The 15715-nt window shown below is 43.8% G+C and overlaps 1 protein-coding gene across 3 annotated transcripts in view; it reads right to left on the bottom strand.

The window, feature by feature from the left end:
* The window catches only part of PHACTR4 (phosphatase and actin regulator 4), a 68578-nt gene extending 53766 nt beyond the window's left edge, over nt 1-14812 (bottom strand). For 2 of the 3 annotated variants that reach the window (XM_085315754.1, XM_085315751.1), the window contains exon 1: nt 2316-2527. The gene's annotated coding sequence lies outside the window, so the exon portion shown is untranslated. Of the gene's footprint in view, nt 1-2315; nt 2528-14791 lie in introns of those variants that run through there. The other variant, XM_085315753.1, reaches the window with a different exon arrangement.
* Between the last annotated feature and the right edge of the window lie 903 nt (nt 14813-15715).

The following is a 15715-nucleotide window of genomic DNA, read 5'->3' as shown; positions in this document are numbered from 1 at the left end:
TCAAGTACATAAAATAGGCACCCTTAATCRAATTCCATATTGAAAGACAACACCATGTTCTCGCGTCTTTAAAGAAAGCTAAAACACAGGAGACCTGTGCTGCATAGGTATCTTTATCAATTTAAAGTATAGTCAACTTCTTTAAGCAGACACAGCCCAACTATTTAGGATTAGATTCCTACCTTCTAAATGGATGCACKGGATTCACATAATTGTGTCTAAAGCAACCTTAATTTTTCCATGCTCTGCTTCAGTGCTTGGAAACTGCTCTCAGTGTAGACAGCTATGCAGAAAACTATGCGCTAAAGAGCGCACTGGGGTTTAACTTTCATCTTTTGGTTCAGTGCTTTGCCAAACAGTAAGGAGTTCAGGTAGAGTTTGTAATTGAGCTGTAGCCTTTTCTTCTCAGTCTTATTGCAATACTTTCTAATTGCTTCTGACTTTAAGATATCAAATTTCCTTAAAGAAGTCGTCCCCCCCCACAATTTATTGCTCATGTCTTACAACTCCAATGTTTATAAAAAGTGGTACTGGCCATAACTAAGAAAACAGACATGAAAATAAGCCCATAAAGTTTCAGAACGAGAACATTTCCTTTAAAAAAATTCATTTGTAGTTCTCATTGCTGTGCACTAAATTTATGAAGCATTAACAGTCTACATGAGGATCGTGCTTGCTACAGTAATGCCAGAGTATATCCTGACTTGACTCGAATCTCAGGGAAAAAACATGCCAAATGCTGCTCTTCCAAACAGTTTGAGGGATCAATACCACTGCTAATTAGAGCATGGCCTCTCTTCTTTCAGACACGCTGAAGGTTTTGGACTGATATGTTCCCACGAACTTTGTAGATCATAATCATGAAACTTGCACAAAAGGCAGCTGCGATCTCCTGAAACTCCACCATGAACGGGGATTTTTCTTTCAGCCTGCTCTTGTTGCCACTGCGCTAATTCAGGCTCCCAGTTTAGAAATGAGAATTTCTAGCCAACACATTCAGCTGCATTAAGAGCTCAACAAACYATCATCGCTTCTTTTCAACCACAAAAGGTCCTTCCCCGACAACAAAGGCCAGTAAACGTCCAACTGAACAAGCCAATCTTGCATTATGTCCTGCAGGCTGGCAAGCCGACCTGGTCCAAGAGAGTAAGCCCTGACCTGGTTCACCCATCCAACAAAAAACGCTCTATCAATTGTGCAAAATTAAATGAGAGCAATTAATTTTACTAGCAACACAGCAGATCAGCCACCAGAAAGGATATGAAAGAAGAAATCATCAAGCGTCTCGAACAAATTTGCAATGCACAGAAGCGGCTAGCTGAGGAAGTGTCTTCAGATGGGGTGTATTAACTGCAAGCTCACTCTGTTCCCGATGTACCCGGCACAGCAAACTCCTGCCCGGTGCCAGCTCCTGCACACACACATGCACCTGGTGCTCCTGCCTGAGGCAGCAGCATCCGCCAGACTCACAGCCCAGCTTTGGACACCGGCACACCTGGACTGTTTTTCAGATCACTYGACTCTGGATGACCTTGAATAAATCCATCTATGAACTAAGTCAAAATTATATACACCCCACAAGGTGATTAGTAGTCTAACATTACTAAGAGCACATCAGGCACCTCAGAAGACCCAAATGCATAAGAAAAAAAACTGCTTAAAAAGAGCAGCTTGAACTACAGCTATGACTTTCTCGTGACCCGTCTTGTACACCAGATTCAACTGCCTTTTTGTTCCCTTCAAACACTGCGTCCTCGGATATCAGAGCAGATTCATTAAAAAAGGCTCCATGGCCCCCGCACACACACACTCCCCAGCACAGCTATCAAGCAACCGAGAGACTGCAGTTTGCTCAGCAAACAAGACCTTCTGATAGGCGCCAGCAGGAGGAATGGTTACAAAAGTACCCCCATTTCTTCCACCTACGCTAACCCTCCCAACAAGTTTTAAGCAAGAAGGTTCCTAGGAATGGGCTTAACTACGTCAGAGCAACTAACCATATTAAAAAAAAAAAAGTGTGAAATAAAGGGGAATGCAGTTGCTTATTCAAAAAAATATAATGCAGAAGAGACATTAAGAAAAAGTTTCTCTAGCTGGACCTAAAAATCAATACTGGGACTAGGATAAAMGACAATAGGATAAACTAGGATAAGCAAAAAGCACTTTAGTATACATCTAAGACCTCAAAGACAACTATAAGTAAACTCCATGAGTTAAAAACTGCATGCATATCAGGCAGCCACACGTATAAACTGACCACAATTTCTGGAAGTGTTAAAGTATGTTGAAATCATGCTATAGGACTGGATCCTTACCTACAGCTGGGAAACACACCCATTTTAAATGAAAGCTGGTATTAGTCCTGCAAAAAGCACCTTCTTGATTCAGTTCTCCAGAAGGTAACAGATGGCAAAATATTCCATTTTAAGGAGAACCAGCATTATTCAGCATGGCACACGCTCCCAAGGAGACGGAGAGCTGGCTAAGGAGACGCTTGGCAYAATCCATGCCCCCTGGCCTCCCGCGCGCGACGCTGTCAGACGGGGCCCCAGAAAGCTACCCAGCTCAGTGGCCTCGCCATGCCTACCCCAGAATACCACGGCCTTCTAAGGAAGGAACGTAACCACCTTGTCACTGATGACAGCCATCTCCAACACGTACGCTACAGCTCACCGCACACCCAAGGGTAGGGGTTCAACAGCCTTGCTGCACGGCTCTGCTATGCGAGATAAGCAGCGCAGACCCAGCCCTCCCATTTGGACACCCCCCACACCATCACTTCTCATTTCCAAATACTCAGCTATGCTGCRCTAAAAGGGCATCTCGGAGTAAGATGTCCAAACGAAGTGTTTGCATTAGCAGAGACTACGCAGACCCGTAGTGACAGGTTTATTAAAAGGAAACTCGGGTCTGCAGTACCAAAAAGTGTATAGAAACAGCTATTTTCTTGTAAAGAGGAACTGAAGCTTGATCCAAGCTGATCCTGGAACAACTGGTCTGCTTAGACCTCCTCTGTCAGTTCATGACCACTCRCTACCACCTTCAGAACTGGAGGTATCCCTTCCTCTCCGACATAAGTCGCTGAATTAGAAATTACATGATTCACTTGAGACCACAGAGGATATTTGTCAAACAGCTTTAGGGTTTGCCTATAAATGGAGACATCCCAAATAACTCCACACAGCAAACACTCCAGCTCAGAGGTGTRCACAAATGATTTAGTGTTTAGATGTACAACTTAAAGACACCAGCTGGGTAACAGCAATAAGCAGCCATGCCAGGATATGGTGCACCGTAAAACACAGCCACCCAAATGAACACCAACTAGCTTTCACCAAGATTTAAGCTAACAAGTTCGTACTCACATCAGAAAGACCCCTGAAAATGAACATGCAGATGGCTGCAGGGGCTCAGCTAACTAGCAGTAATTTGCACCACTGCTGTAGATTTAGGATTATTTGCTGAAACCTGTAACTGCACCTCCGCAGCCTCTCCCGTCCCTCCAGAGGGGTGAGGAAGCTCCAAGGAAAGGCAGCACATGGACGGAGTTACGACCGCTCTGCAGCACGAACTCACTCGGATCACTGGACCATAACACTTTCCTAGCTCCATCCCAAGTTCAACAGCCAAAGGAAACAAAGGGGCTGCTTTTTTCAGCTGGCTCCTCATCACAAAGTAGATTTCCCTTTTGTCTCAGGTTAGGTATTCAATGCCAAAACAAGATATCAACCATCTTGCTGTAGAGTCAAGCTTCAGGTAGCTTCTACCATAGGACAAACAAGGCAAAGCGAGCTCACCACAGCAAAAACCAAACCATCCTGACYATCCATCTGTATCAGCCCGGGGAAAGAGCAGGCTTCCAACAAAAATTAACAGACCTGAGGAAGCATCCCCCGCACCAGTTCAAACCCTGCAACGTTCAGCTTAGCTCTTCCATGCCTGCAGTGCTGCAGCTCTTTCAGGTTTGTTTGAGCTGTCAACAGATTTTCCATCTCAAAACAGAACCATAGAAATACCCAAACCTGAAAGCTTGCGCAAGCAAGCGGCACAGGAAGGCAATTCAGTGGGCAGCAATCAGGTGAGGGCATGCGGGCAAAACACAGACAGGAGAGACTTCACTCGAACCCCTGGCGCCTCAATACAGACAGTAACGGAAGCCGCATTTTCACATACGCTTGGCAACTCGCAGAGCAGCTCTTCCCRCCTTCCTCTCCACTTGCATCAGGAACCTCACCAAGCAGCTGACCCCAGTCGAAACCAGCCTGGTGAAGAAACTGCTAGCTTTAATCTGGTTCAGCTCCCCACCTCATTTGTCATATGGCCCACAAGCACTTGTTTAAGTGTATGGGAGTGGATGCATGGGACCTTTTCTTCAGCAGCAATGACATTTTTAGATGTTTATACAGCTGCAACCCAAGCCAGACGTCTAACCCTGAAGAGAGCATGATTTGCTCTGTCAGAGAAGGGATAAGATCAAGAAGTGAAGGCATCAAGCCAAGGACACCAGTCACCAAAACAAAGCTTGAAAAAATCTGATGTGAATCATCATCAAATCCTGCCTACTTTTCTATTCACATTTTCCACAGCAAATACACCAACAGGAAGGTGCCATCCTTATCTTTCTTTGCATGCTGTTTGAGCCACTTAGATCATCAAGCCAAGAGTAGACAAGCTTAGATACTCTCCAAGTACTTGAGATTTTGACAGAACAGAACTTGTTTATGCACATTTATATCTTGATTGGAGATCTTTGCTATAAAAATATCAAACTCCTCCGATACACTTGAAAACAAAGACCTGAAATGCCAAGAGATCCCAATCCAATGATATTTGCCAGCACCAGGTTTTGAAATCACTTCCCATACAGGACCTTGCTCTTCATAAYCCAAGGCCAGAATTCCAGTTCAACCAGTTTCACCCCCTCCCCCCCTTCATTCCTCCTGTTTACTTGGAATAGCAGACAGCAACAAAGTCTCCCCCAGCCTAGACTGGAAGAAACACCACGTTGAAATCCATGCAATGAAAAGCCACCTGCTTCTGGCACAATCGCAAGAGCATTTCCAAATTCCAGCTCTCCTCCGATCAATGCAGACAGATGGGCACAACAGGCCCCCGCCGCACTCCCAAAGTCTTTGTACTTCAGAGGCCAGAGACACAAAGCCTAATGGCAAAGCCTGTCTCCACAAGAACAATTGTTTTGTTAAGGGATCACAGTATAAATCAATAATCCTCCAGCCACAAAAACAGCTTAAACTCGCATGTAGGCCAATTAAACTTGCAATCCACTAAAACACACACCCTGTCTGACTCCGGGCGACCCGGCCTCCCAACTGAGAGATCAGGGCTCAAAATCTGGCTGCTGCCGACTGAGACACTACCTGCTCCAGCTGCCCCCAGATGACAACAGGGATTGTGACTAAATTTAAAATGCAACGGCTCAGTCATTACCACAGACAGCTACAGATTTTTCACTTTCTCATTCACCTTCCTCCCATTCAATATCACATTTCAGGAAGGAAATAACCCCTTTGCAAAGGAAGCGATAGCCCTGAGAGTAGGCAATAAAATGCTGAAAGAGGAGCCAATCTTGTGCCCTGCTCACTCCTGCGGGGCCTGCCCCAACAGCAGGATCCCAGAAAGCTGCAGGTATTTATGACAGGTCTTAATTTGCAGCAGTAGCGGGGCTGTGGGTTTTGCATCGGCAAACAGAGTGCTTGGCCACCAGAAACACTTCTGATTAGTCATATACTTGCTACTGGCAACACCAGCACAGAAAATCAGTGCAAGAAGCAATTAACGTCACGCTTTGCAGGGTAGATCAAGTACCAAAAGCACTGASACAGTAAATTCTCTTTCCCTCTTCTCCTAGTTGCAGTGCCTAAACACTGTGCAGCCTATCTGGCCATCTACAGCACACTTCCATTTAAAACTGTGGCTCGGGAGAGGACTGCATTCCCAGCGTGGTTAATCATTTCCCCAACGGCCCAGAAGCAGAGCTGGAACTGGCTTGTGCTGCCCCAGAACCAATTCTGGCACTGAGCACCACGCAGGAACAGTTTCTGGTAACTTTTGCCTTTCAAATCACATTTCTTTGAAGACAAAAGTCCACAAATTTTTAAAAAATGTTCCTCCCTTCAACAATGTAATGAGGAAGGCAAAATAAAACAGGACTTCCACATTACTTGCAAAGTTTCCATATAACCTACTAAAAAAAAAAAAAAAAAAAAAGAAACACGAACGAACAGAGCAGGAAAAGGAAAGCTAAGGGCAGAGCAAGAACGAGGAGAAGAGAGGCCACATCTGGTCACTAACTTTAGCAAGGTTAGTGACACAAGGTGTATGGGGAAAGGGACCTTAAAATTAAAGTGCTTCTCTGCATATCCAACGGCAAGGGACAAGCGTGGAATGGACACTCACAACGACACAGAAGCTAATTGTCATTAGGCAAAAAAGACTAATAGCCCTGGACAGAGGAGAGCACAACGCTCATACACCACCCATCCCATACACCTCCCACCCCGCACACCAAATTCCCAACTGCCTTACAGGCATTTTTGAGCAGCATCAGCTTAAACGCATGAGTCACTCTGGGAACACAGATRAAAGTCAGTCTGCTGCTGATGGACCCCAAACACAGTAAATTAAGCAATTTTTACCCAGCACATCCCTGTTAAAGCTCTTGAAAACAGACAAATTCTCCTTCAGAAGCACACTGTTTAATGCAGATATCAAATCTATTCCAAACAGGCTCCTATTTCAGCTGCCCAGGCTGTCAGAAGCAAGTCACATGCCCCTTCCCAAACCAAATATTGGGCTAGAAAGTTTTATTTGCCTTTAAAGCATTCAGGCTCAAAGGGGACATAAGAATGGATGGAGTGGACTGAGGGATGCATGCAAACAGCAGCACCAACTGTCATGCTCTCTCCAGAGCATCTACTAACACCAGCTTCAGAGGTGGTGTCGTTGAAGGCCAGCTGTCCCAGAACTGCTGTCCCCTGAAGACATTCACCTAATGCACTTCATGATCAATGCTATATGCTCCAAGTTCGATAATGCACTGTATTTTGACAGGACATTACAGAGCAAGATGACTTGGGGCTTTAAAGACAGAGATATCATCCACCACAGGTATCTTGATTATGCAAATCAAAACCTTGCTACTGACATTAAAAAAGAAGGTTCGAGTAGCCTGTGCAGCAAAGTGATCTTGGGAAYACTTAAGAATTTGCGTTTCCAGAAAGATACAGTCAAATAGCAGTTCTGACACATGTCCCAGTAGTTTATGAACCAACAGAGGAGACTGCCAAATGTCAGAGCCTAAAGGAATGATTTGTGGAGAGTGCACAAAGACACATCAACCTCGTCTGCCTATATGTGATCAGGTAATCCCATTATATTAACTGATAATCAAAAGGCAGTAAAGCAAACATCCCACCTCAGCATAAGGATTCCTGCTCTTTGTATTTACTTAGCAGTGCAGCCAAGCAGCATCATACAAAAACCTAAAGTAATAAACTAATGCTCACGCTAATTATTGAAGAGAAGGCTGGAATTGTACTCATTATGTGCACAAGTGCAGAATATCCTTCAAAATTACTCTTCTATAAAAACGACTCTGATCAGCWGAACACATTAATGAATGGGCCATAAACTTTTCAAGAAAATACCACAACGAACTGAAAGCATACTCCACCCTCTCGTTAAAGATTTCCCTGCTATAGAAACGGTGATTAAATACGCGGGGCCATGAATCAGCTACCCGAAAAGAAGGTACACCTCAGCAATCGAGGAAGTGCCCAACAGCACCACTCAGACTGAGGTTGCCACGGCAGGGATCCGCATAGCTGCCCCTCTCACCACCATCTACCAGAACTGCAGTGTTACGTGGATTGGCAGCCTTACCGTGACACTCCACAAGGTCACGTTCAACATCTTCTCTTTGGGTTTGGTTTTATGGTGCCCCCTCCTCCCAAGTGCTCAATGTTGTATGCATTTGCTGCAGTAACAGAGAGTGCAAACAGTTTTCAATTCCATTTTGACACAGCAAAACAAAGCACCTAAAACTAAACCGCAGATGCGTCTGGTCCAGCTGTGGCTCTTTGTAGGGCATTTCCAATCAAACCTGCAGGAAGACAGGAGGATGGCAYGGCTTACCAGCAGTTCCTAGTCCACAGTCTGAATTGTAAATGGATTTAAAAGAGGTTTAATTTTCCCAGACACTAATGCTCTCAAATCAGAACAAATCCTTCAAAAGAAGAGATTATCCATAAATTTACTAGTTAGAAATGTTAATATAACCAGCATTTATGGAAGGACTGCTGCTCTCTCCATGCAAGAGCATCACCTTTATAGTTTTATATTAAAGGCAAAACAGATTTCTGCTAGTTTCTACCCCCACCTTCCTTTCCACATTGAAATACAGCACAACAGCTCTATAAATACCGTTTTCYAAGAGTAACACTAATTCATAGAAGAATCAGGGTAAACTGGTGCCTATCATATTAGGAAAGCTCTGAAAAAATCCTCCTCTGCAAAGAAACTTAACCAGAAAACAAGATCTACAGGCAGAAATAGCCAGTGCGAAACCTGGTTAAATGTTCAAATCAGAAAAACTGCAGAGCTAAAACTTCAAATGCATGTTCACAGAACAAGTGACACTGTGCAAATTAAGAAGTGACTGCTTCGCTATTGCTGATTGAACCAGACCGCAGCAGGAATAGTCATCTGTGTTCCTGCACTTACCCACCACATACATGCTAGTGATACACATGCTTCCTTCTGTTATTCTATTTATTAAAGGCTCTGTCTACATACAACATGTGGAACCACAAGACCCAGACCAGTATAACCTGGCTGCTAATTACAGCCCTTAAGGCTGGGATGTATTAACATTTCCCTCCAGCTATGAGTAAGAGTATGCTTACGCCCTCACTAAGTACATGCAATCTTAGAGAGGATAGACAGGCGGGTGAAACAGGAAAAAGTGACTTGCCTGACATCAAACAGCAAGCCAGCAACACAGCTGGGAGCTAAACCAGACCTCCTATCCACCCAAACATCATTTTCCCTGTACTCAGACTAGCTGATGGATAGACACAACTTGGCCATTAGAATTCAGATTGAAGGCTTCATTTTGAAGCTAAAAGCACATGGGAAATAGCACTTGATTAAYGTAATCATCAGTGCCAACTTGATTTTGGAGATGCAATGGTCTCCCAGCACTCCCTCATTCTACTTTCCAAACCTGATGGGTTCACACACATTCTTTCCTACCTGTTGACAGCTTTTTATTGTTGGTAACTGAACTGCATGCACTGCGAACACGTTCAAGACACCTTAAAAGGCCTATTTAACATTAGTCCTAAAATTTCTCAGCTTTCTCTCCACCAGATGTATGCTATGTGAGTCCACCAATAACCCACAGAAAAGCTGGATACTTTCCTAATGCATTAAAATAGCAGTCCCCATTGGGTGAGGTACAGAAAGCCAGCCAGAATTTAGATGTCAACATTAGCAACTAAGCAGCCCAGGCATGAGTAAAGTTTTCCAACACAGAAAATCTTCACTCCCTACAAATTCTATCTATGCTCATATTTAGGGGAAAAAAAATCCAATATTTAGGAAATAAAAGAAATCGAGTAACACAACAGCAGTAAGTATACAGCAAAAACACATCTATTGTAGTCTTCAGTGTCATGCTGAGTTAGCAAGGAGAAATTTTCCTCAAGTTTACCACATTGTCAGTACTGGCCCTCGATCAACTTTCTTCACTTTGTGCTAAGCAGGTAACAGAAAAACCAGATGGTCTAAAGCCATAGCTAATTTCAAAACTGCTGTAAAATAGCACAAGCCAAGAGTGCCCAACAGTACTCATTTGACAAGCCCACTCAGAGGTTGATGTTGCATTCTAAAAAGGTGCAGCTGAGCCAAGAGAAACCATGTTTAAACACGTCTGCAATCTCACTGCCTTTTTTTTTTTTTTGTCAATAATTGTGAGGCTCTACATTAAAAATTGATTGCAAAGTACAAGTTGAAACATTCAGTGACCTTGCTCACCCATGGCCCTGATCCACAGCCAGTAAGAACAGGATACAGCGCAAGCTAGAAGCAGGATATAAGCACTGTTTCAACTTTCAATGCAAGGTAAATGAATTTTCAGTGACCCTACGGGGAATATGCCACTTCTTGCCCGCTAATAAAAAAATTTTTGAATGAAAAAGACCTCTCTAGTTGTTCTCTCTTTTGGCGCTGTGCAAACATCCTTACAAGGAAGCAAACCCAAATGGACTTAACAGGCCCTTTCCTACTTCTGCCATTTCCTAACTAACAGTAAATTACATCTGGTTTGCAAGAGATAGAATATACTTAAAATCCCCAACAATAAGAGACCAACCTTGCTAGCACAGGTCAGCTGGCCCGTAACTTTTCTTTCAGCAATTATCACCCTCTTACAGGTCCCASTTGACAAAGACAGCCTAGGTAACAGGTAAATAATTGAAATTCCGAGTCCAATCAGATTTTCACCGTAAACACTGCAGTAGAACAACTTTAAATGCATTCCTAAAGAACCTGAAGCTGCCCATTCAGCGAGCAAAGACCAAGCCAAGCCTCCTGACTCCACTTGTCTCTGCATAAACGCACTGAAGTCTATCCCGCACTAGGGTGTCGAAAGCACGCTGGTAATGGCTGTACCTGCAAATCTTCTTCCTGTAGACTTTGATGAGACGCTAAATCAGCAAAAACTATTAGACAGCTTTGGAGATCAGAGTAATCAATAACATACCAGCATCAGCACTTCTATGCATCTGCAGGGGAGCTCTTGCCAAGACAGAAATAATATTGACAGAAATTACATTTTGAGCAGCACTGCTATCACAGTGGCTGGCTACCCCACACCTCAACCAGTGAACTTTACTTGGCCACACAGAAATTACTGATTCGACTTCCTAACTGGGAGAGGTGAATTAGACACGAGAATACAACCTTCACAAAGGCGCGCGAGCACACTAGATGCCAAAGTCCCCTTAAAATTGGCTTAGACACAGTTGAAARCTTTGTTCAAAGCTCAAATTCTTTGAAGGCGACCTTTAGCTTTTTCTCCCGCTTTCCATAAACACCAATGGAAATTTCGCCACCACACACACAACTTCTGGAAATCTACCGAGACATCAGTGCAAGTCAGAGTGATGCGGCCTGGGATCCTAACCTCCCACCGGAGGGCTATGTCTAGCTAGAACCTCGTTACTTTTTGTTCCTGACTTCTGACACCATATATCATGTTTACACCACCAACAGCCCTGAGCAGGCCCTGGTGCTGAACGCTGCACAGACACCGAACAAGACATTGCCTCTCACATCTTGATCCAGGTCTGCAAATCAAGACTCCTCAGTAGGACTTAGGCCAAGTTTTTGTTGCTTCCATCCTTAAAAGCTATTCGTGTAAGAGAAATGCCTATAGAGACTAGCCCAACAGAGAAAAGCTGGTACCTTTRGTGAGATTCACCTCTCCCTCAGGTAAGGGTAAGAGAGGCAACGAAGGAAGCCCATAAGGGCTGCCTCAGGGTTTTTATCAATGGTGGGATTAATCTTGATTTTAGATGTCTAAGTCCATGGCAAAGGATCTCTATTCACTTCTGTGGATTAGGTAACTAAAGCGAAAGGACTGTTAGTAGCTAGGCTATCTGCAAAGGGGTCCAGCCTTTCAGCAGAAGCTTTTTGAAGCCTATAAAGTGAAAAAGGTTCAAAACCTCTAGTTTAAGTGCCACTAAACTTTGCTAAAGTCTAATGATCTTTATTAATCTGTTTCAAAAGCCATGCAGCTGGAATTGTTAGACCAATAGTTCAGCAGGAGGCAGAGAAGTGCCAGACTTGCAGAATCTGACCTCATCAGTATGCACCTTACTTTGCCTCATGACATTCAGCAGACATCATTAATTAGTTCAGGATAATGCGCTGCCCATCATAACTTCTGAACTTAGCCATGCAGCTGTCAGGTAAAGCAATTCTTAAGTGTTTTGTAATCAGCACGCCAAAAGCACAAACACAAAAGAATAAAGTTAACAATCTGTTTATCCATTCTCTCCTCCTCAAATTACTGTCGCTAGCAAATAGATTCGGGAAAAACAAAACAAAACAAAAAACTCCCCCTAGAACTATTTCCAGGATTCAGCAGCAAGAACGCTCACTTGGACTGCTACCAGTTTTCATAACATGAAGTACCAGTGGCAAAGATATTTCACACAATCAATTCACTCAGTTAAGAGATGAAGCTTGTTCCTTTGACTAACAGCGTTGAAAGCCTGTCTCTGGAGATAAATCAGTCCTCCCTTCTCCAGCCCTTCCCCAGTGCAGCGGGCGGTAAGAGCATACAGTCATCAGCAAACAAAGAAACTCAAACAGGGTGACAACAGGCCGCAGGGAGCCTGCACAGTGCCTCTCACCTCCGCATCTTGGCACAGCTGATGATCAAAAACAAGTCAACACCACAAGCACCAGAACAAGCAACACAAGAAAAAGTATCGTTAGATTACTGACTTCCTTAAAGTCATTTAAATCTCAGGAAAAGACAGTTCCTCGTGCGCGAGGGGCACAAATACCAGTGCATAACCAGTCGTTGTTAGTAGTTTTGATGGTCACTTCCAAGCCTTCAAAKATTCATCCACGGCATTCAACATCAGCAGATACGAGCACGGACTAGAAAGATAGGACAGAATCACAAAATCTGCTTTCTTTTATTTACGATCCTGCACACCAGTCTCTACACCTCAGCTTCTTGCAAGATAGAAATTCCTCTCGGGCAGGGAAAAGTTAAGGACAGTCAGCATTTGGAAAACATCAAGCTGAAGATTCACAACTATCTCTCTACATGCAGATTCCCCGCTTAAGTCATGCAAAGGGTTTTGCCCTCCAATTTAGAGGCACAGGTTGGAAAGAGTTAAAAACCCCCAACTGGAATCAGCCAAAGGTGCKACCGCCAGCTTGCATATTCATTGGCTGACTAATGCGTGACCCCACTGTGCCGAAAAGAACTGGAAATACTTATCACCACAGCATTGACAAGTCAGCAAGAACTACTAATTAAATGATAAAAATAGATCTCTGAAAGGGCTTTTTTCCTCAACACAAAGCCGAGGCCTGCTGCTGCCGCAGTCACACATCCATTAGTTTCCAAAGGCTCCAAGCTCACCAGCAGAAAAGCAGTCTCAGGTTCACAAAAACCACTCACAGCTCACACATGCCGAGTGGTAGAAAATTTCAATTAAACAAAATTAGGGCCCTGATCCCAGATAACAGAGCATCTCTCTCTCTCTCTCTTTTTTTTTTAAATAAACACTAAAAGCATGCCACTCTCCTGCCACCCTTAATGGAATGACATCTTTGCCCTCAACAACTATACCASCTTCCTTGTGCTCCCTGTAGCCCACAGCTCTGGTTTTGCCTGATAAATGGTTAAACAGGTATTGAGGTGATCCAGGTGATGACATGGATGTCCATCAACTTGCTTCACACAGGCCATCATGTAGAATAATGACAAAGAACTAACACCAGTGCAACTTCCACCATTGAACTGGTTTTGCTTTAAGCTCCCCCCATCCCAGCCAGACATGAGTTTTGTAGAGCTAGTAACTGAATATTCATCACCAACTAATAGACCTGCAGGAACAGCAGTGTCAGCAGTATTTAACACTTATAATGCCCCAACACATGCCAAACACAATGAAATTTGATCAAAATAGAAGCCATTTGTTTAAATACAAGTGATTTGGCTCTCAAAACTGTCATCAAATTAAACTAGAAATCAAATTAACCAGTGATTGAATGAAGTAGAAGGCTGTATAATCACAGATTACTGATGCAGGAGCATGAAAACAAGGATGCAATCACATTTCCCTTGTCCGTGTCAGCCTCTTTGCACCACCCTATGCTCCCAACAGGGCTTTCCCTCTCCAATTTTCAAGGCTTAAAGATGCTCTATGCCTCAAATACAGCTTGCCCAGCTATTTCTTGACAGTCCAGAAAGGACACTTAGTTTACAAAAACATCCTTTAAGATGTTATCTGATAACAAAAGCAAGCCCTGTGGAAATGAGGACTGACACACTTGAAACCGCGTTAACCTAGAACAGGTCAGCACAGTCATTTCCAGCACTGTTAGAAAGAACAAGTTTAAATCCACTCAGAATAGGAAAAGGGTTTTGTTACCATCACCATCCAAGATATTAATTTACATTGGCATAGCTATGTCTCAGCAAGGTTTCATTACAACAATTAGCCTCATTTAGTCTTTATTCCCCCTCCCCCTTTTCTTTGTACTCCCATTTGAGGTTACATAACATTACTCTTTTAGGTTTTGTGTACATTCACAAGTTAATAGGGATTAATGTAAATCGTACGTGTGAAGAGCAATGGGCATTTATACTGAAATCACAGCAGGCAGAGAAGTTCAATTACACTTCTGTGCAACTTGGACAACACCAGCACAACAAGCTGATTCAGCTAAACTGATCCTTTTACCCACCACAGCCGAACCACAGAAAGCCTCATCTTGCACCTTCCACTGCAAGCAAAAAAAAAAAAAAAAAAAAAAAAAGATTCTGCCAATGACTTTCTGATGTTTGTATTTTTTAAAAGAAAATTTCAAGTTTAAAACTTACTCTCTACAATTCAAGGTTTCTTCATGCTTTAAAAAGAAGCAATCACTTCTTGCATCTCTTTAAGTATTCACATATCTCTTTCTAGGCTTGCGGAAGCAACATTTAAACAACTTAATGTTTGAGAAGATAAGCTTTTACTTAAGAATTTCAGTCGCAGCAAAACCTCCTCTTGCGTGTTCGCTTTTTGTCAGTACTAAGAGCTCTTCAGCACTCGCACACCCCACAGAGGAGCATCAAGACCTCACCTTCACCTGGATAAACCATCATACAAAGCAAGACAGAGGTAAATAATTCAGCTGCACGCAAACAGCAGGAAAGATCAATTAAACGAGAAGTACAGCAAGAACGTTTCAAATTTCAGCCAACATTAAGACAGAACAGATCAAACAAAGAAATACCAAAGGGGCTACCCCAGAAAGCAGAATCTGGAGGTGAAGCTCTCACATAGAAAGCAACAGGACAGCAASACAGATGAAAAAACAAAAGGTTTTACTTTTAGTCAGGGCCTAAGCAAATCAAAAGACAGCAAAGCACACGAAACAGAAGCTACGGCCAGCATGCTGCTTCTTGTTTTGTTTTAAAAGCAGACTCCAGGCATCCATTTAAACTATGATTTCAGTCAATCAACCAAGTTTTCAAGCTCCAACTCCCAGCCACCGCTGCTGCTGGAAGGACTGCCAGCCCCTCTGAGCCAGGCTGCTAGCACAAGTGTGGAAAGAGCAACTCAGGAGACCAAACTTTAGTCACCACTGCAGTAGCACATTCCAGCTCCCTGGGAAGCAAGGCCAAAGGGGCCAAGCACCTGCTCACCCCTCTGAGGCAAAACCCTACACACACCCAAATTTCACCCCCCCAAACAGAGCCAGAGACACCTCCCCAGCCCCTCCACATGCCAAACTGCAGAGACAACAAGCAGGCTGAGCACGGGGGGTCTACAGAAAGGCCAGAGACCTTGCTGCCCCCAACACGCACAGAGGGGGCCAGGGGGGAGCAAGGAGGAGAGCGGCTTCACCCAGCAAGTGCTGGGGGACCACAGCAGGGAGAAGAGGGGGGAACACCCCC

Source organism: Rhea americana, unplaced genomic scaffold (genome assembly GCF_003343005.1).
Source record: "Rhea americana isolate MKP2758 unplaced genomic scaffold, rheAme1 scaffold_439, whole genome shotgun sequence".
In the NCBI taxonomy this organism is placed as follows: domain Eukaryota; kingdom Metazoa; phylum Chordata; class Aves; order Rheiformes; family Rheidae; genus Rhea; species Rhea americana.
The sequence above is the reverse complement of the archived record's forward strand: the minus strand, read 5'-3'. Positions and strand labels throughout refer to the sequence as shown.